This window comes from Lycorma delicatula, chromosome 1 (genome assembly GCF_047948215.1).
Source record: "Lycorma delicatula isolate Av1 chromosome 1, ASM4794821v1, whole genome shotgun sequence".
NCBI classification, from domain to species: Eukaryota; Metazoa; Arthropoda; class Insecta; order Hemiptera; family Fulgoridae; genus Lycorma; species Lycorma delicatula.
This window is the reverse complement of record NC_134455.1, coordinates 57,107,839-57,130,269: the sequence shown is the minus strand read 5'-3', so window position 1 is coordinate 57,130,269 and position 22,431 is coordinate 57,107,839. Positions and strand designations below refer to the sequence as shown.

Genomic DNA, 22,431 nt, shown 5'->3' with positions numbered 1-22,431 from the left:
TAGTCTGGAAATTCTTACCTTGGATGTCAGTTTTGTGACAGTTTGTTGTATTATTTTATGTCATATTTATTATGTCATCTTGTATTATTTTGTTTCACCTTCTCAGTTTATGTAATAATTAAAATATGAAATAAAAAAATTGAATTTTTTTTTGTGAAAAAATTCCACACTCTTCCTGGAATCATTTAATTTTTTTTATGAGCGAACAAGCAACCCACTGTAATGCTTCATTATGTGAATACAATATGATGTGACAAACCATTACATAGTAATTATTAAAGTAATGTATTGTCACATCACCATAAGATTTTAAAAATCTATTAGTTACTAATATCTTATAGGATATTCCAAGTGCAACTAAAGTATGACTTCATAACAGTGATAGCTTCGCACTGATAATATAAATGTCTTCCTCTTCTCAAAGCTTATTGTTAGCCATGGCCAGCCAGTCGCTCTGACAAAATGCATTCAATAGAGAATGGTGTAAACAGCATATATATCAGAATAGTTCACGTGCCCCATGAAAGTCAGTTGATTACAAGCTTCTTGGTTGCCACATTGGTTCTTTCATTGCCAGGGACTCATTATGGCTTTGACACAACAGATGCTAATACAAGTGTTCCAATTAATGGGAAAGCAAACAAACAAATATGCAAATTGATCAAATGCAACATACCTTAGCATTTTAAGTACCTGAAAACTCCTGGTGATGTGCTTGGAACTACAGGCAACTGTCTTTTGTTTTCGTGAAACGAAACTGCCTGGAGATACCAAGAAAGGAAATTACCCTTATTACTAACCAACATATTAGATAATTCAAGATCAACCCTATAAAATAAGCTTTAACTTTGAGTAGTCATTATTGTGCAGTGGGAACATTCCAACACAAGCCGATTTTTATAAAGTCATAGTAAGATGCTAAGGGTTAGTTTACATCAGTAGCTGGATCGTTTCTGTTAAACAAGGCTAGTGAGATGTAGCAAATGTTCATGAGTGGAATATCCACAATGTTCAACTATGTCTCAACTAAATAACAACAAAATTACTGCTATTTTATTGTTAGAGAGAAATACAAAGAAGTAAAGATACTCGGTACATCTGTTACTTTACAAAAGGCCAACAGTTTCAAATGAGATACACTTACTACAGAATATACAGATGAATTTTTCAAATATTATAGAATGACTATAAAAACATTTGATTAACTTGTACGACTGATTTAAATTGACACTGTAAAGAAGGGAAATAGAAGAAGAAATGACATTACCTCATGAAAAAAATTGATAGTTACTATAATATCAACCTGTTTACTTAAAGATAATTAGAAAAAGAGTTTCATTAATTAAAAATTGGTTATAATTACAGAGAAACCTACAAAAAATGAAATATCAGAATTTAAAATAACAAAAAATTTAATTTTTTTAAGTTTTGGTTCTGTGGAAAAGTCAGAGTTTAAATCTATATTGTCTGGCGAATAAACTGTAAATTGCTGTGGTTGTTGCTGCAGTACTGAAACATACCCTTGTGAGGTTGATGGATAACTCTGGCTGTAATAAGTATGTCAGCTGTTAAAAAGAAGGCTGCAACATGTTTGGTTAAATTTGTGATGGCATATTGTACTTTTGCAAAACATGCATTACATCAATTCTTGCCATACATTTTAATCAGCAGAGATTTATTTTAAAGCTGGGAAGCAATAGCAATATTTTATCATCATCACATCTTGTGTTTTATTGGTGTTCTCACGCTTAGATAAAATGTCAAACAGATTTTCTTCCACAGTAGGTTTTTCTTTTTCTTCGTAAAAGATGTGTCTTCATTATTGACTGTTTTTTCGGCCGATTTATCAGGCTGGCGACTATTCCGTGTGTTGTTTTGCAGTTGTTCTTCTGAAGTAAAATGACTTAAATTACTGGATAGTGACGACTCTTCAAACACTGGTAGAAGAAAAGACAGCTAGTCATAGTAATATGTTTTTTTTAATTGTGTTACTAAAACCTGATTAATGGTTTTTTGAACTGAAAAGTTTTCTGGCAATTGTCTTTAATGTTCTTCCATTTCATTTGTATTTGTTTAACTGAAAAGAAACAAAAAAAAGTTATTACTACTTTGTTTTTTGTTGAAATAATATATATATTTTTTTCAATAATTAATTCAATGCAATAATAATACCTTACATCAGGTATCGTTGCTAAAAATTTCACAATTGAATTCCAATTAACTGAATCCATGTAATTATCTTTATTTATGATTTCTTATTTTCATTTTTTAAGATGTTCATAAAATCCGAATTTCTTAGGCTAGAAATATTATTCAAGTTAGAACTATAACTTCAAACAAAATTGGCGTGCAGAGTTTTAGTAATATAAATCATATAATAATAAAATGTAATTTAATAATTACAGCAATGTTATAAAAATCTAATTGTAAACATTGTTGCTGAATTAGAAATTATTTTTCTTCAATGTTAGATACCTAGTGATAGGAGTATCATTTCATGCTTTACAACACCAGTTTTTATTTGGCACTGCAACGATTTCCAGCACTGTAAAAGATGTTAGCAACACCATCTGGAAAAGATTATCTGACAAAGAACTTCACAGCCTACACAAGATCAGTGGCTACAAATATCTAAAAAATTGTATAATTCATATTATCCAAACTTCGTTGGGCAATAGATGGGAAATACATATGAATTACAGCTCCCAACAATAGTAATTCAACGTATTTTAATTTCAAACCTTATTTTTCTATAGTAATATTAGTGCTCACAGATACAAATTATTGTTTCACATCAATTGATGTCAAGGCCTATGGTCGTGAAGGAAATGGCTGCATTTTCCAACGATCTGTTCCTCAGACAGACTCTAACACAATTAACTTAATTTATCAGAAAATAGTCCCAATACTACCAATCCACCCACCCATGTAATAAGCCATTGTTGATGAAGCTTTCGGCTTAACTGAACACTTAATGAGACCATATCCCAGGAGAAATTTAACAGTAATTCATAAAGTACCGTATTTATTCGAGTACTCCCCGCCCCCGAATAAGCCCCGCACCTCGATTTTCCGGACCGAAAATCTAAAAAAAAAAATCGAGTATATACCCGACCCGTATTTTAAAGTGCAACAGATATGATAAAAAAATACGTAAATACGAAAATATTCAGAAAGTAAAGCATTTAATTCGTTCATTTAAATACAATATTAATATTACATTAATAATTAATTACCGTATGTACTAGTTTAGTACAGAATCAGTAGGTCAGTAAAATGAAAAGAAAGTATCATGTTGAAAAGGATCATTTCAATACACTTTTTAATATGGGATTTTATTTTTAATTAATCACTGTCACTGTCAATGTCTGTAGAAGAGTTACCGGTAGTCTCCACGTCGCTCTGCCAAAGGTGATCGTCTTCACTACAATCAAGTTCATTAAATATTTCACATTTTTTAAAACTTTTCCTTACTAATTCCGTGCAAATACCTTCCCAAGCATATTTTATCCAAACAAAATCCGGTTAAAATCTGGGCGTTTGATTCTTTCTGTAGGCGTGAAAAAGAAATTTTCATCAGCCATCCATTTACTGTATAGTTGTTTTAATGCAGATTTGAACGGTTTATTAATGCAGACATCTAGTGGTTGCAATAGAGATATCAATCCGCCTGGAATTATTACTTGGTCTGCAAGATCCAACCTGATTCCTGTGCTCTGATAATAACTCCATTTACCTGTACGGTAGGAAGAGTATTTCTTTTAAAAACAATTTACGGAGGTAATTTTGATCCATCAGAAGTAATGCAAAGCATAACACTACACATTTGTTTTTCATTACCACCAGTGCGAATCGTAACTGTTTTTTCACCTTTTTTGTTTACGGTTTTGTCAAAATGGCATTACAAAATATACGGGGGGTTTGAACAGCGTTTCCTATTTGAGAAGGCAAATAGCCTTTATCTTTTCTAAGATTTATTATGTATATGTGAAAATGTAATATTTTTTGTTCATAAGCGTTTGGAAGTCGTTGAGAAATGGTCGTCTTTGGTCTTATTAACAAATCATTTCGTGCAAAAAATCTTGTTATCCATCCACAACACATTTCTGTCGTGACAGCATAACTGCACTTACTTTTTTCCATAACAGACATACAATTTTTTTTCTATGTCTGTGTATTTTGGTTTTAAGCCACGAAAAGCCCTTTTATTACAGGTGTCTTTCACCAGAAGTTGTTTCTTCTAACGCCAGTCTATGCAGCTTTCATCTACGTCAAATTTTCTTCCTGCCGTCCGATTTCCAATTTTTTCAGCCTCTTCTATAACGCGCAGTTTTTCATTTACCGTAAAAGATCGTAGCCGTTGTCCTTTTGTACTCATTTTAATGCCGTAATTAAAATAAATCATTGTATTAAACTTTACAAGACGAACTAAGCAGATAAAATGCACATAACCATCCACATATACAAACAGTACAATGACTATGGCGGGCGAATAAAAAAGTCGACGATGGGTAACTGATACTGTAGTGTCATTAGAACCGGATGCAGCCTATACAGAATGAATAAGTTTTATAAAAATACCGTGACTTCGTTCCTATCGATAATATGAACAGGATGTTAATAATTAAGGATGTATTCTGTATAAGCGGCATCCGGTATTGATAAACGAAAGCCTAATGTAACTAACTATATTTATGTGATTGACTTTAGGTATTTCTAAGAAAACGTTTACTTTACATAAATTATTCTGGCTAAAGGCTATGCTTCAAGTAAGCCCCGCACCCTTACTTTTTCTCTCCAATTCCAAAAAAAAAGTGCGGGGTACTCGAATAAATACGGTATCCAATTACAGATTAAATCCTTTGGAATCTTATCATATAAATAGGGGGTATTAAATACAGCAATGTTAGTACAACCAGAGCCGAAATAATAACTAAAGCTGCTTGTGTTTTACAGAACTTCGTTAAAAAAAGAGATGGGTAAAATTACTATAACGCTTACTTGTGACACTGAACCGGTGACAGTTTGTAATTCAGACAGAAGTATTAAGTCTTTGGAAATACGAGACTCTTTTACAAATTATTTTATGTCACCCGAAGGTAGCGTTGACTGGCAGTACAGAATAACACAATGTGTTACAACTCTACCTACTCATAGTTCAGAGTGCAATTTTAATGTTGGGCTGAAAATAATGCACCAGATTCTTTAAATTATTTTTAATCTGTATTTTTTAGTTAGCTTGGAAAAAATAAAACAAAAAACTACTCACTTTCTACATTTTCCCCTCCTTGGATAATTGATCCCAGTTAAATACCACTTTTTTGCACACTTCATTCTTGTCATTCGCTTTTAGATCACGATCAGAATATTCCTTGTTGGCTTTTTTCTGTACTAGTGTGATGAATTTTTCTGTGTCAAACATTTACACAAGTTATAGGGAACTGACTGTTAGTCGCAGCGATTCGAGAGTGACGTAAATAGACAGGCTGAAACATGTTTTGATTAGATAGTGGCTGAGCTGTTGGCTGCTCAACCTTGACAAGTTGCAGCTGAGCTGTTGTTGAACTGTTAACCGCTTTTGATATAAACACTCTAATTGGTTTGACTGGCGCGATTGAACAGCAATGATCCAACCTCTGATGTAAACTAACCCTAAGGCTGTGCCTTTATTCAATAATCATTACTGTTTTAACCACAGTAGGATTAGGTTAGTTATAACCTGATCTTGCAATTGCTACAAAGAATACTCTCTAATAAAATGTTTGAACTACATCCTCAAATGGTGTTACACAACAGAACATATCTAAACTTTTAAATTTTCAGTTCTCATATATGCTCAAAGTCATGTCAAAATACAAAATAAAAATCTAATATGTTATAATTGATTTATTGAGCTTTGTTGGTGGTTCAAACTAAATTTGAAATATTGCTGTTAATAAATGAGAAAAGCTAACACAATCTATTGTTCTACACTCTAAAAATCTGAACCTATTAGCTTTCGCCCACACGTTTTCTTGAATTTTGAAGCACTTTCAGCAAAAAGTATAAAACTTGAGAATTCAAAAATTATAAAATCATCTACTTATATGGAACACATGACGAGTTTGTGAATGTGCTTCACAATGTTATCATTTTTTGCAAATAAAATTATAGACTTATAGACTGACAAAAGAAAATTATTAGGTGATCAGTGGCTACTCATCAGAATCTACATTTTCTGATGCAATACAGAGAGGGTTTTCCTTAAGATAAACTGGAAAATGACATTTAAAACACTAATAATTTTTAATACTGAATCTGTCTTTCTTTATATTACATAAATTGGTAAAATATAATACAATAAGTTATATAATACACTTACATTCTCAGAGGGTTGAGAAGTTTAATGACAATTCTGGTAGTATAGACCTTGGGCATTCCAACTCAGTGTTGCAACTGACGTTTTCTGCTACTGGAACCTCTAAAGCAGCTAGGCAGTCCTATTGTCTTAATTACGGAAATTACAGGAACTTCTTTACTACCTAATGAACTGATTTGGTCTCTGATTATTGGATGTTTACATCACAAACAACAGACCAACAATGATTTTACATGGTTCAGTTACAACTGAAGTGTGACAAAAACACTGAAATTTATGATGAATTAATTCTAGGTTTCCAGATACTCCCATTACCATCTCAACAATATAAGCAAAAATTTAAATTAAAAAATTGTTTTTTTAAACAACGTTTAGCGTTACAGATGCATCAAAGTTAGGAACCACTATCACCTCAACCTGATGCATACATAAAATTGTATGCAATTTTCTGTAAAGTCAGTCTTCTGTAAGAAATTTTCATAAATCAAAACTAAAGGCATCCTTCAAACAAAATATACCAAAGAAGCGTGAGAAGAATGTTGAACGAATTTAAAATGTACGCTCATCGCCTAAGTGTCTTTCTTCATGATGACAACTAGACAAATGAAAGTCTAGGAATTTTTTGCGATTGGTAATAAAGAAGATCCAAATCTCAGATAATCAATTTTATGGACTGTTGAGGACATGCTTTCAATGTAATTACAAAATGACTGTCTTTACCATCATAATTGGGTGTAACTTTGCTGATAAGCCTCAATAAGTAGTGCAGTCAGAACTCAATATGCCTAATGTAGCAATATGGAGATAATTTCAATAAATGGATAATTAGAGCTTCTTTTTTCAGGAAACCATTCCCTCAGGCTACTAAAAATATTGCAGAAAGTAGTATACCATAGCTAGAAAACATTCCAATCAAAAAATTCAATTGCAGGAAGATGGAATCTCATTTGACATGAGTTCACATACTATTTACAAATTTTTGATGTTCTTTTACATGAAAAATTTGATGGATAAAATGCTATGGCACAAACAATGGCCTTTGTGCTCATGCGACTCAATGCTTTTTAATTTTGTAGTATGCAGCATTGAGAATTTAGTTTTCTTCACAACCAAAAACCTACTGAATAACAATACAACGTCAACAGAATAAACAGAACAGAAAAGTTCAACTGAATATTGATTATGTTGTTAATCATGATATACAATGGTCTCATACGTTTGTGAATAATTCATAAGTTACTGGATAAAAAGTTTCACTGGAAAGCATTCTGAACAGTTCTAGTGAAATTGTAATATGTATGTTCAACTAGTACAATGAAAAATATTTTTCTTACATAAAATTTTTTACTATTTTCATATTTGATTACGGTAGGGTTAGAGTTATATGCCACCTAGTTTATGAAAATTATGACCTCAAACAAGGTTTTACACACTTTAATAGGAAAGGTGAGATAGATGAAATGATAGGAGAAAAAATATCAGGCTCTTAAATTTAAACTAAACTAAAAAATCATTCTAACATCAACACCAGTTGATGAATAGTCCACTTATGTTCATAACTAATGTATCAGCTACCAATAATACTTCAGGCATTTTATTTATAAATTCATCAAAAGAGTTCAGAAAAATCTGGTTTAAGCAGTCGTCTTACCAGTCACTTTGGCAATTTCAATGTATCCTACATTCTGGGATTGCAAATTCCTTCCCAAAGATCACTTTGGGATAAAGGTGCAGTGAAGTTGCTTTGATACAGTTCTACATTGTTTTCTGAGTAAGTTACCACATATTCCACTGCCAGATGCGAAAAGTAGTTATTCCTGCCCAGGCTAAGTATGTGTGGAGGGGGTGGATTGGGGGAATCCAGGCAAACTAAATAAGCGGGACATGCCCGGCCATCTCTTATTGCTGGTACGAAAAAGCTGGTCTCATGAAGTGGATGAAAAATCAAAACTTTAACAGAGGCCCACCTTTATACAGTCTCCATTTACAAGCAAGGCTTCTTGCAATCAAATGTGCCAGCAGACCTTACAGAGAATGAAAAATATGTAAGTTCTTAACACATACATTTACTAAGTTACTAAGTCATGAAGATAATACTCAGCTGCAGTAGACCTTGGCCTTTAAGTCACCAAGTGATGACATCTTCCAACTTTACTGCAAAGGGCTGTGTTATATAGACTGAGTAGGATGGATTGTTAGTCAGCATAGCTTTTGGTTCTAAAGGTTGGAGAACCTCACATTTGGTGTGAAGTTTAAGCTGGGTTGGATAAATTATTCTGTGCTACAGAATCCAATGATTTCTTTTAGTTTATCTTAAAAATACTTGAATGTAGTGGAAAGTGGACTATTGTTGCTTAAACACTTAAATCCAAATCAGTTTGTCAGTCAGGAAAATTCTTTTGACTGTACTCTATAAGCTAATTAATAGAATTGATGACAGCCTGAATGGTACGAAAGACATCTTGAATGTACCTCATGCTAGGTGCATTTTTTGAATAGGAATGGTGTTTTGATAATATACTTCTTATGCAAATATCTAAATGTTTGCAAAGAGGTGAGTAGAACAAATCTTACACATGCTGAAACTGCGGATATCTACAAGCAGGGTTCACTAAGGAAGAGGTATTTTACTGCCCTACCTGGTGCCTCTAGATGAAAGTCATGCTGGCCAACATAGTAAAGAATTTTGCATGCAAGTCTATGAAGATGATCTTGCTATAGTTATTCAAGGAAAACTGTTCTGCACAATCTCAGAGATGTTCTGAATATTTTTTTATGACTGAAGTATAAAAGAGGACTGAGGAACTAACTCACAAATGACAACAAAGGTACCACTTCATGAAAAAACTAAAAGATACGGTAAACTTGACAATGGGTAATATTTTGGCTTTTGGCAAAGATTAAGTATCTTGGAGTAATCCATGATGGTAAACTTGTCTGGAATGTCCAACAGGATAAAATCATTAGAAACGCCATTCTAAGAAGTAATCATTACATGCAGACAGCTGTTAGGCAAAAATTGGGAACTGACTACACTATGCTAGGGTTACACATGTCTATGACGTAAATACTAATCATGTATGATCCTCTGTTAATGGATTTTTTTTATAGGAGTGAAAAATCAGATGGATCATTTTCACCCAAAAGCCACAAAATATTCATTAGAGTGATGATTGACACAATATGAAGTCTAATCCATCAGGTTGGTCTAGTGGTGAACGCGTCTTCCCAAATCAGCTGATTTGGAAGTTGAGAGTTCCAGCGTTCAAGTCCTAGTAAAGTCAGTTATTTTTACACGGATTTGAATACTAAATCATGGATACCGGTTCTTTGATGGTTGGGTTTCAATTAACCACACATCTCAGGAATGGTCAAACTGAGATTGTACAAGACTACACTTAATTTACACTCATACATCTGAACGGTAGTTACTGGAGGCTAAACAGGAAAAGAAAAGAAAAGATATTTAGCCTAATAAAACATCACACAAGCCATGGTTTTATCTAATCACTATTCAAGGAATGGAATGATTTTATGTGGTGATTGACCAAGAACTGCCTTGTACTCTACACATGTGGTTTTAAGATCAATGAACAAGCAGGGATTGGAGTGCACATTGCCAAACCAAAGAATAAACCACAGCAGGTGTAACACAGTTTCCAGGGTGAAATTTATGGTATTTTAACCAATTTATGGTGATATAGAGGAAGAAGAGGAAGTCAAAGAAGATGAAAGGGAAGAAACAATACTGAGATCTGAATTTGAGAGAGCATTAAAAGATTTGAATGGCATAAAGGCTCTTGGTATAGATGGAATACCTGTAGAATTACTGCATGGTGCAGGTGAAGAAGCGAGTAATAGATTACACAAAATGGTGTGTAATATTTATGAAAAAGGGGAAGTTCCATCAGACTTCAAAAATAGTGTTATAATCATGATACCAAAGAAAGCAGGAGCAGATAAATGTGAAGAATACAGAACAATTAACTTAACTAGCCGTCCATCAAAAATCTTCAACTAGAATTCTATACAGAAGAATTGAGAGGAGAGTGGAACAAATGTTAGGAGAAGACCAATTTGGTTTCAGAAAAAAGTATAGGGAAAGGGAAGCAATTTTAGGCCTCAGATTAATAGTAGAAAGAAGATTAAAGAAAAACAAATCAACATACTTGGCATTTATAGACCTAGAAAAGGCATTCGATAACGTAGACTGGAATAAAATGTTCAGCATTTTAAAAAAATTAGAGTTCAAATACAGAGATAAAGAACAATCGCTAACATTTACAGGAACTGAACGGCAACAGTAATAATTGAAGAACATAAGAAAGAAGCCATAATAAGAAAGGGAATCTGACAAGCATGTTCCCTACCCCTGTTACCTTTTAATCTTTACATAGAACTAGCAGTTAATGATGTTAAAGAACAATTTAGATCCAGAGTAACAGTACAAAGTGAAAAGATAAAGATGCTATAATTTGCTGATGATATAGTAATTCTAGCTGAGAGTAAAGCGGATTTAGAAGAAACAATGAACGGCATGGATGAAGTCCTACGCAAGAACTACCGCATGAAAATAAACAAGAACAAAATGAAAGTAATGAAATATACTAGGAATAATGAAGATGGACCACTGAATGTGAAAATCGGAAGAGAGATTACGAAGGTAGAAAAATTTTGTTATTTGAGAAGTAGAATTACTAAAGATGGACGAAGTAGGAACGATATAAAATGCCTAATAGCACAGGAGAAATGAGCTTTCAGTCAGAAATATAATTTGTTTACATCAAAAATTAATTTAAATGTCAGGAAAAAAATTTTGAAATTAATGTTTGAAGCATTGCTTTATATGGAAGTGAAAGTTGGACAATCAGAGTACCCGAGAAGAAAAGATTAGAAGCTTTTGAAATGTGGTGCTCTAGGTGAATGTTAAAAATCAGATGTGTGAATAAAGTGACAAATGAAGAGGTGTTGCGGTAAATCGATGAAGAAAGAAGCATTTGGAAATATATAGTTAAAAGAAGAGACAGACATATTAAGGCATCCTGGAATAGTCGCTTTAATATTAGAGGGTTAGGTAGAAGGAAAAAATTGTGCAGGCAGGCAATGTTTGGAATATGTAAAACAAATTGCAATGGATGTCAAATGTAGGGGGTATACCGAAATGAAACGAATAGTACTAGATAGGGAATCTTGGAGAGCTGTGTCAAATCAGTCAAATGATTGAAGACAAAAAATAAACCAATGTATTGATATAAGTAGCAGAGGCAAGTTAATTTTTACCAATACTGAAGTTTCATAGAGCTTGAAAACGCTCTGCCCATACTATTTCAATTTGAACTAGTATGAAAGGTCTACAAGATCGTAACTCTTTCTCACTACAAGTTGTAATTGCATTTAGTCTCAGTGCATCAAGTGATAGAAGATGAATACTGATCTACTAATAACAAAAGCATCTTTTCTATTTACAGGATATTAGACTGTAGCAGTATAAACTTAATTGCTGCTAAAACTGCAGGTTTTAAGTCAGCCTATAACAAGCATACTAATAATTGGAGTAAATATCCCAGACAAGTCTTGGGGACATAAAACTATAATCTAATAGGTCCCTCTCAAACTTCTGGCAGGATATAGTAGCTTGAGAGAAGTCCTGTTTTTCATTATTGGACAAGGATTATTCTAGAGGCATCAGTCTACTACATAATTAACAATATTGTGTTAATTAATCGTACAAATAAATAAATTTTTTTGGCAACTCATAAGTAAATCCAATCGTAAGATGTGCTATCAGTCTCTTTATACTACATACATCATCCTTGTATGAAGAAGGGCCCTGAAAGAAAAACATTTCTAAACGTTTGGGACAAATCATTTGAAATATGTGGGTGTTCTTGAATTATTTGGGAAATTTATGGCACTCACTGAATTGGATAGACTGTTAGGTTTTCAGAAACACACAACTCATGGCCAAAGCATTCTATGGGTCTGTCTACAGAACTACATCATGTTAATTCAATGCACAAAATACAAAGACAAAGATTCTGAACACAACTAAACTATGTGGAATTTAAAAATCACTAATTTGATAAGAAACATAACATTAAATAGATTAACTAAAAATTCATTTACATTATTTAATTAATTATACTGCACTGAAGAATAGCTGATAATTAATACTTAAAAAAAAATTATAGCCAAGAAAAGGTTTTTAGTTTAAGAAAAAGTTTGATTAATATGAAAGCAAGTCAATAAATATTTTATATACTGGAAAAAAACTGTAATAAATAATATAATATTGCAAACACAAAAATAACTGATTACGTTACAAAGAACTTTTTTAATTATAGATGATATAACATCTTATCATGCTGCTTAACATGTGTTACAATGGTATAAATCATTAAACTTGATTAAAATAAAAATTTTGATGGCAGATCATTAAGTTACAATTATTTATTTTCCACAAAAGAAATACTAATTGCATACAATTAATTATAATCAATAATGTGACTTAATTATTAGCACAGAGTGTAATGTTATCATTAATGAGAAAATAATATATTTTTTTTAACTACAAAAATGATGTTTTATGGTAGGCTAAATACTAGTTTGTATATAAGAAATTTAAAGATTTTATTCCTATATAAGAGTGGTATTTCTTCTTCTATTATCAAGTAAACTTGAACTCTACAATATAATTCTTTCACTGTACTGTAACATGATCTATCTTATAAAATCATAAACACATTTTGCAACAAAAAATAACCTTTGAGCATTGCCAATTTAATTTATTCACTATACATTTACATCAAAAATATTAATTGTAACTTAATTTGTATATATCATGACGAAAATTTTAAATTTGCCTACCTAGACAAAATTTAAGTCTCAAAATTTAATGTCTACATATTATTCTCATCTTATATTGTGGTTATGGGACCTACTAATATAGATATTACAATAATAGTAAGAATAATTTAACAGAATTTAAAATAGATATTATAAGCAAACTTGGTCACTATAATAAAACTTTAGCTTACAACCCAATCATAAAATCATGGTCATAAAAGAATGTGGTCAAACCCAAAGTAACCTCATAAAAACTTTCAAAAGCAGTTTTAGTAGTCATACAAAGTAATCATACAAAAAGTAGCAGACTTATATAATTTTTTTCAAAATCTATATTTGGAAAAGCAATCTGTAAATTAAGAATTGAATTTAGTGATGAAGTGAGAAGTAAACAAAAAATATTAATGAGAATCTAAGAACTGCTTACAAAAGTTAATTCTGGTATCTATATTAATATGAATAAAAAATATAAATAATCATTAACTCTGCAATTTTTTAAAATTCCTTTTGAATATTCCAATTACAATAAATGTTTGAAAGGTTTTCTAATTAAAGGGAACTTCCAAATAAATATGTCCGGTTACATTATTGATATTGGCATATTACTGAACTTTATAATATGTATTCCATTAGGATATGTTACTCAAGTACTAAATTCTTTAATGTAAATCAGTAATGATTAAAAATAAGAACAGAAGCTAGGATTTCAAAATGCAAAATTTTTTAATACATCACTATCAGTTCACAAATTAAATCGTATCTAAGAAGCAAAGGTTCAAAACACAAGGCAAACACATAAACTTCGTTAACAGTTAAAAATAGGTAATCTGGTTTAAATTAATTCACAGAATTTAATTCAAGGTATTTATAACCATAAAACATTCGTTTTATTCTGATTAATTTTAACGACAAAAAATACAAAATGACTGGGCACAAAAGAGCCGGTTCAATAAATAAATGTATTTTATGAATTATAAAAATCAGTACCTAAATAACGGTAAAACAAACATTTATAGTAGTTTACCTGCAACGCCACATACAAAAATATTCACACAATTAAATGTCAGATTAATTTAACAAACAAAAACAATAACAAAGATAAGAACCCACTTTGACCTCCAACGAACTACCAACTTAGCGAAAACATTACACAGTAATACAATCTAAATATAAAATACTATCACTCTCGAGATTGTAAGTTTATTAAAAAATGTGTAGTGCATATAATAATTTATGGTGTGTCAGAGTTTACAAAAACTGATAAAATAGAAATAAGTTAACCAAGTAAAAAATTCACTCCGTTTCCATTCCCTGCCATCAATGCCGGGCTTTTTGAATTTCGTTAATTTATAGATGAGAAGCACTTGAAAAAATCATCATTAATTAACAAAGTAACTTTAGAAATTGCTAAGAAAATTAGTTTGCCGGTCTCCGTCGCGCGAGTAGTAGCGTCTCGGCCTTTCATCCAGAGGTCCCGGGTTCGAATCCCGGTCAGGCATGGCAGTTTCACATGCTACAAAATGTCCATTCATCTCATCTTCTAAAGTATAATACCTAAGGGTGGTCACGTAGGTTAAAAAAAAGAAAAAAGTAAATTAGTTAAGCTGATTACTATTGCTAACAAACAGTCTAAACATTATTACTGCACTATTATTTTACACAGGTAAAAAAATATATAATAATTCTACAATTTTATTGTATGTGGCAGTTGGCAGTGAATATTATACAAAATGATTATTGATTAAATTGAATTAATCAGTCAGTTATTATACTTAATAGTTTCAAATATTACAGTTTACTTGAATCAAAGGATTTTAACTAGGTATGGTAATCTTACGTAATTGTTGTTGCTGTCTATATAGTGTTTGAAAATGCATACTCGTATTAGTTTTTATAGTAAGAAACAACAATAATAGTATACTTATGTGGAGTGTAATGCAATATATTAAATTTAAAATAAGTATACATAACTAGTTTACTGATGATATCAGTTTTTAAATTCCATATTAATTTATTATCAAGTAATCTCCTTCAGGATGGGTATGGTAAGACAAAGTGTAATAAGACAATCAGTTATGCTGGTAAAGGGAATGCTTGACGTCAATAATGATAAAATGAATTAAAAGTAAAATATTAAATAATAACCTTTTAAAAGTAAAATAAAATAAAAGCAAAAACTATTATGCGACAAAAAAAATATGGACAGCATCAATGTAATGGTTAAAGCAATAAAAAAAAGTTTTAATGGTTGCAGATGACATACAATAGTATGCTATTTCTGAGTAACTTCCGACTCAAAGATTACTCCAGAAAATAGCATACCAATATTCAAAAATAACACATACCATTTCTAATTCACTCTGAAATTTATTTAACTGGTTATCTTTTTCTTCATTATTAGTCTAATATGCTGCTTCATTCTTATACTAAACTCCTGTTACACTTTAATACTTCCTGATATAATTTGTTACCATCGAAATTATTAATTTCAAAACTTATAATAATAAATAATACAAAATCTGCTTAACTAATTTTCATTAGGTAGGCAACTCCTACTTTTGCCCAGGTGAAAACAGTTCTATTCAGCGACAATGGTGTTGGAAGAGTTTTACTTGATAAATATTTGCATATCTATTGCCTGTCAGTCAGCTTTTTTGTTTTTATGATAGATCTATAAATATTTTGTGATTGCAAGAAATGCCAATAATGTACAAACCCATTAATCATTTCCTTTAATTTTTACACATACAAAAATATTTTAAATATTAGTAAACTGTACTGCAAAATGTGCATATTAACTGCTTTTCCCGTGTTTGTTACCAGAGTACGACACTAAGTTAATCTAAGCTATGATTTAACTTAAGAAGTGTATTTGGATCTTTAATAGTACAAGACTACAGTTTAAAAAAATTTACTACTGCAATAATCATTAATTTTTAAGTGAATTAAACATAATTGAGGTTCCATTGAAGTGTCTTTAAGAGCGTACAGCATATGTACAAGGCATATTCATAAAGTAAGGGTCATTTGACCATTAATAAAAATTAAATTGTGAGAAAAGGTTTTTACATACAGTTTTAGTTTACTACATATCTACTTCACTTTTCCACATAATCGCCATTCAGTTCTAAACACTTTTGCAATGTTGCACCAGTTTCTTTAACCCATCTGCATAGAAGTTTGCTGTCTGGGAATTGAACCAGTTGACAACGCCAGTCTTGAGTTCCTCATCATTTTCAAACCGTTGTCCACCAAGCCACTTTTTAAAATGCATGAAGAGGAAATAATCTCTAGGTGCAAGGTTGCGACTATATGGAGGGTGATCAAAAAGTTCCAATGAAAATCTTGAATCTTCTTCTTGATTAAGGCAGCAGTGTGAGGATGCACATTGTCCTGAAGGATTAGGCTGGACGACAGTTTTCCACGTCATCAATTTTAGATTGCATGTCTCAGTTTAATGAGCATTTTGCAGTACATGTCAGCTTTAATTGTTGATACACGTTCCATGATAACAACCAAAATGACGTCCCAAAAAACAGTAGCCAACATTTTTTGACTCTAGTACATAGATTGCTTAAACTTTTTTGGTTTTGGAGAACTTGAATGGCACCACTGAATTGACTGTTATTTCGATTCTGCGTTGGTCCATGTCACGTCACCCGTAACAATGTGAAAAAACAAATCAACTCCATCTTGTCGATAGTGGTCCAATAACCCTCATCCACTGCACGTTGTGTTGGTCAGTGAGCATTTTCAGTACCCATCTTGCACAAAATTTGTGATATCCAAGTTTTATTGACAATCGTGTAGATAGAGGTGCGTCCAACATGTGGAAAATCATAAGCCAAAGCACTAATCGTCAATCACATCGCAGTTTTCAGTTCACTTGTTCAATGATTTTGTCAATCTGAACACTGAGCCTACCACTCCGCTGTTCGTCATGCACATTTGTGTGACCATTTTTAAAGTTTCGACACCATTGTATAACCTTTCCTTCACTCATTACTGCAGGTTCATATACTAGGCACAACTCCCAATGAATTTCAGCAGCTGAAGATCCTTTTGCACACAACAAACGAATCACAGCATGCACTTCACAACTGGTGGGAGAAATGGTTGTTGTGGACATTGTGATCTGCATTCACCGGCAGGCAAACGACTACTAAATCAAAACAACTGCAGTGGCTTCGTAAATAGCCGATAGGTGGCTCTGCATGTGTGAAACTGTGTTCACACCCACTAATATTTAAATATATGCCGATGGCCCTTACTTTATGAATATGCCTCATAATATATAACATAATCTTATCTCACACATTGATTCATTCAGATGACTAGAATGTTTATATCTTGCCATATTTGATTGAATAAATCTTCCACTACTACACATCTCCTTCATAAATATTCACACAAGTATGAAACAAAAAAAAACTCTACTTATACTACATTCTTATTTGTTTTAGTGTTTTACTTATTCACATAAATATAATCATTTAGGTATGAGCATCCATACCTGGATAATTATATATGCAGAATGACTCATGGTTTGTGTGCATATTGCAAATTTGAAATAACATTATATCTCCAACATTCAGAAATTACATTTCTGCCAGATAAATTTTTTTCATGTAGAGTAGTAGTTCTATCTGCTACACAATACATGAAACATTTTTTGTCCTCTGCATATTCCTCTGAACATCCATTATTAAGGAAGTACCCAAAGAACAATGTATATTTGACACAAGAAACAGCTTTTGTAGATCTCGACGGTTTTCCCCAGTCTGCTAATTTTAATGGGTTTTCTAATAAATGAAGAGCACAAGTGGAGGCAGTTCTTTCAGTTTATAGAATTGTTTGGAGACATTCCAAATTCAGTCACACAAAACTGTTCTGTACTATATTATTTACCATGTTCGAGTAAAATGAAGTTATTTCCAATTGTAATTTTGAGTCTTTCTACCATGTAACTTTTCAAAAACCACTCTTCAAGTGGTATTAGATTGCGACTTGTATTCCTGTTGGAAAGCTTTAAATTCATGAGGTGACCTAGTGGACAATACCTAGATTTGTGGAAAATTTGTTTGTGATGTAAATACTCAAATGCACTAGCTTTGGGTATGTAGTGAAATAATTCTGTGACATTTTTTAAGTATTTTTTATTTTTTTTTTTGTCTTCAGTCATTTGACTGGTTTGATGCAGCTCTCCAAGATTCCCTATCTAGTGCTAGTCGTTTCATTTCAGTATACCCTCTACATCCTACATCCCTAACAATTTGTTTTACATATTCCAAACGTGGCCTGCCTACACAATTTTTTCCTTCTACCTGTCCTTCCAATATTAAAGGGACTATTCCAGGATGCCTTAGTATGTGGCCTATAAGTCTGTCTCTTCTTTTAACTATATTTTTCCAAATGCTTCTTTCTTCATCTATTTGCCGCAATACCTCTTCATTTCTCACTTTATCCACCCATCTGATTTTTAACATTCTCCTATAGCACCACATTTCAAAAGCTTCTAATCTTTTCTTCTCAGATACTCCGATTTTCCAAGTTTCACTTCCATATAAAGCGACACTCCAAACATACACTTTCAAAAATCTTTTCCTGACATTTAAATTAATTTTTGACGTAAACAAATTATATTTCTTACTGAAGGCTCGTTTCGCTTGTGCTATTCAGCATTTTATATCGCTCCTGCTTCGTCCATCTTTAGTAATTCTACTTCCCAAATAACAAAATTCTTCTACCTCCATAATCTTTTCTCCTCCTATTTTCACATTCAGTGGTCCATCTTTGTTATTTCTACTACATTTTATTACTTTTTGTTCTTGTTTATTTTCATGCGATAGTTCTTGCGTAGGACTTCATTGACTTCATTGTTCTTCTAAATCCTTTTTACTCTCGGCTAGAATTACTATATCATCAGAAAATCATAGCATCTTTATCTTTTCACCTTGTACTGTTACTCCGAATCTAAATTGTTCTTTAACATCATTAACTGCTAGTTCCATGTAAAGATTAAAAAGTAACGGAGATAGGGAACATCCTTGTCAGACTCCCTTTCTTATTACGGCTTCTTTCTTATGTTCTTCAATTATTACTGTTGCTGTTTGGTTCCTGTACATGTTAGCAATTGTTCTATCTCTGTATTTGAACCCTAATTTTTTTGAAATGCTGAACATTTTATTCCAGTCTACGTTATCGAATGCCTTTTCTAGGTCTATAAACGCCAAGTATGTTGGTTTGTTTTTCTTTAATCTTCCTTCTACTATTAATCTGAGGCATAAAATTGCTTCCCTTGTCCCTATACTTTTCCTGAAACCAAATTGGTCTTCTCCTAACACTTCTTCCCCTCAATTCTTCTGTATAGAATTCTAGTTAAGATTTTTGATGCATGACTAGTTAAACTAATTGTTCTGTATTCTTCACATTTATCTGCCCCTGCTTTCTTTGGTATCATTACTATAACACTTTTTTTGAAGTCTGACAGAAATTCCCCTTTTTCATAAATATTACACACCAGTTTGTATAATCTATCAATCGCTTCCTCACCTGCACTGGGCAGTAATTCTACAGGTGTTCAGTCTATTCCAGGAGCCTTTCTGCCATTTAAATCATTTAATGCTCTCTTAAATTCAGATCTCAGTATTGTTTCTTCCATTTCATCCTCCTCAACTTCCTCTATAACACCATTTTCTAATTCATTTCCTCCATATAACTCTTCAATATATTCCACCCATCTATCGACTTTACCTTTCGTATTATATATTGGTGTACCATCTTTGTTTAACACATTACTAGATTTTAATTTATGTACCCTAAAATTTTCCTTAACTTTCCTGTATGCTCCATCTATTTTACCAATGTTCATTTCTCTTTCCACTTTTCTTTAATCCACTCTTCTTTCGCCAGTTTGCACTTCCTGTTTATAGCATTTCTTAATTGCCGATAGTTCCTTTTACTTTCTTCATCACTAGCATTCTTATATTTTCTATGTTCATCCATCAGCTGCAATATATCGTCTGAAACCCAAGGTTTTCTACCAGTTCTCTTTATTCCACCTAAGTTTGCTTCTGCTGATTTAAGAATTTCCTTTTTAACATTCTCCCATTCTTCTTCTACATTTTCTACCTTATCTTTTTTACTCAGACCTCTTGCAATGTCCTCCTCAAAAATCTTCTTTACCTCCTCTTCCTCAAGCTTCTCTAAATTCCACCGATTCATCTGACACCTTTTCTTCAGGTTTTTAAACCCCAATCTATATTTCATCATCACCAAATTATGGTCGCTATCAATGTCTGCTCCAGGGTAAGTTTTGCAGTCAACGAGTTGATTTCTAAATCTTTGCTTAACCATGATATAATCTATCTGATACCTTGCAGTATCGCCTGGCTTTTTCCAAGTGTATATTCTTCTATTATGATTTTTAAATTGGGTGTTGGCAATTACTAAATTATACTTCGTGCAAAACTCTTTAAGTCGGTCCCCTCTTTCATTCCTTTTGCCCAGCCTGTATTCACCCACTATATTTCCTTCCTTGCCTTTTCCAATCTCCAACTATTATTAAATTTTCATCTCCTTTTACGTGTTTAATTGCTTCATCAATCTCTTCGTATACACACTACCTCATCATCATGGGCGCTTGTAGGCATATAGACGTTAACAATCACTGTCGGTTTAGGTTTTGATTTTATCCTTATTACAATGATTCTATTGCTATGCGTTTTGAAATATTCTACTCTCTTCCATATCTTCTTGTTCATTATGAAACCTACTCCTGCCTGCCCATTATTTGCAGCTGAGCTTATTATTCTAAAATCACCTGACCAAAAGTCGCCTTCCTCTTCCCATCGAACCTCACTAATTCCTACTATATCCACATTTACCCTATCTAATTTCCCCTTTTTAAATTTTCTACCCTACCAACCTTTTTTAAGCTTCTAACATTCCACGCTCCGACTCGTAGAATGTTATTTTTTATTTTTCTGGTGACCCCTTCCTTAGTAGTCCCCACCCGGAGATCCGAATGGGGGACTATTTTTAAGTATTTTTAATACTTTTTAAGTATAATGCTTTAAAAAGAACTTAGCATGACCATAATATAAACTGACTTTTTTAATTATGAAACAAAATATTCATAATTAAATAAAGGCAGATTATACTATGACACAGATAATGAACAAGGAAAAATGTTGTATTGAATAAATTAGGACAATGTAACAACAGATGTCTATAGTGAATAAGAGAAATGAAAAAAAGAGTAAGTCAACGCTGATGTGGTAGAAAGAGGAAACCAGAATGGAATGAAATTTTGTTTGAAGGTATGTCTAAAGTTGAAGAAGATATACCTACCATAAGGAAAAGTTTTGATAAAATAACAAACAATCATTTGAATGTTTCAACAATTTTTTTCAAGGTGAAATAAAAATAATACTGAAATAAATATGCAAAAATACAAAATTAAATAAAATACAGAAAAAGTGTATACTTTTTCAAATTTCTATAAATGGCAATTTGATTTATAAAAATGTACATTTACAGTAAAGACAGACCTTACCTATGTATGTTTCAATTATTATTTGAGGTAAGAAACCAGATTAAAGAAAAAATGTACTTTTTATTAACTGAATATTAATATGAGTACTTTCTAAGATAAGAATTCTTTGTTGTATGTAGGAGATACCATTCTTAGAAAGCCAGCTCATTACTTTTTTCTAGTCAGTATCACAATGTCAGAGCAGGAGTATCATCGTGCATTGCACAATGTATTATTATTACAATTTTCGCGGCAGAGGATGTGAAACCATCCAAAATATTAGGAAGACTTCTGGTACAATATGCTTAAAAAGACTCAAGTGTATAATTGGCATAAGCAGTTTTCAGAAAATCAATAACTAGTTGAAAATGGTCACCAACATTGCCCAAGGACAAGTACTATTGCTGAAAATGTTCTCATGGTTCGTCACCTTATCAAGGATGACCATCAATTGCAGAAACTGCTTCTGAGATCGGAATAAGTTATGGCAGTGCTTAGGCAATCATTACTGGCGATGTTTGATTTAAAAAAGTGGTAGCACAATTGGGCCCTCGTCTTCTCACTGAAGGTCAGAAGCTCTATTGGCTAGAGGTGTGCCAGTGGTTGTTGAGTCATTACCAAGCTGAAGTAGAATTTGTGTACCATTACACCCCAGAATCAAAACAGGCAAGTATGGAGTGGTGAGAAAAGT

At 32.3% G+C, this 22,431-nt stretch overlaps 1 protein-coding gene across 5 annotated transcripts in view; it reads right to left on the bottom strand.

The window, feature by feature from the left end:
* LOC142318103 (zinc finger and BTB domain-containing protein 41-like) overlaps positions 1 to 14,725 on the bottom strand; it is a 34,739-nt gene extending 20,014 nt beyond the window's left edge. For 2 of the 5 annotated variants that reach the window (XM_075354637.1, XM_075354636.1), the window contains exon 1: positions 14,229 to 14,725. The gene's annotated coding sequence lies outside the window, so the exon portion shown is untranslated. Of the gene's footprint in view, positions 1 to 1,520; positions 2,078 to 6,361; positions 6,530 to 14,228 lie in introns of all 5 variants that reach the window. The other 3 variants (XM_075354634.1, XM_075354633.1, XM_075354635.1) reach the window with 3 other exon arrangements.
* Positions 14,726 to 22,431: the final 7,706 nt, after the last annotated feature.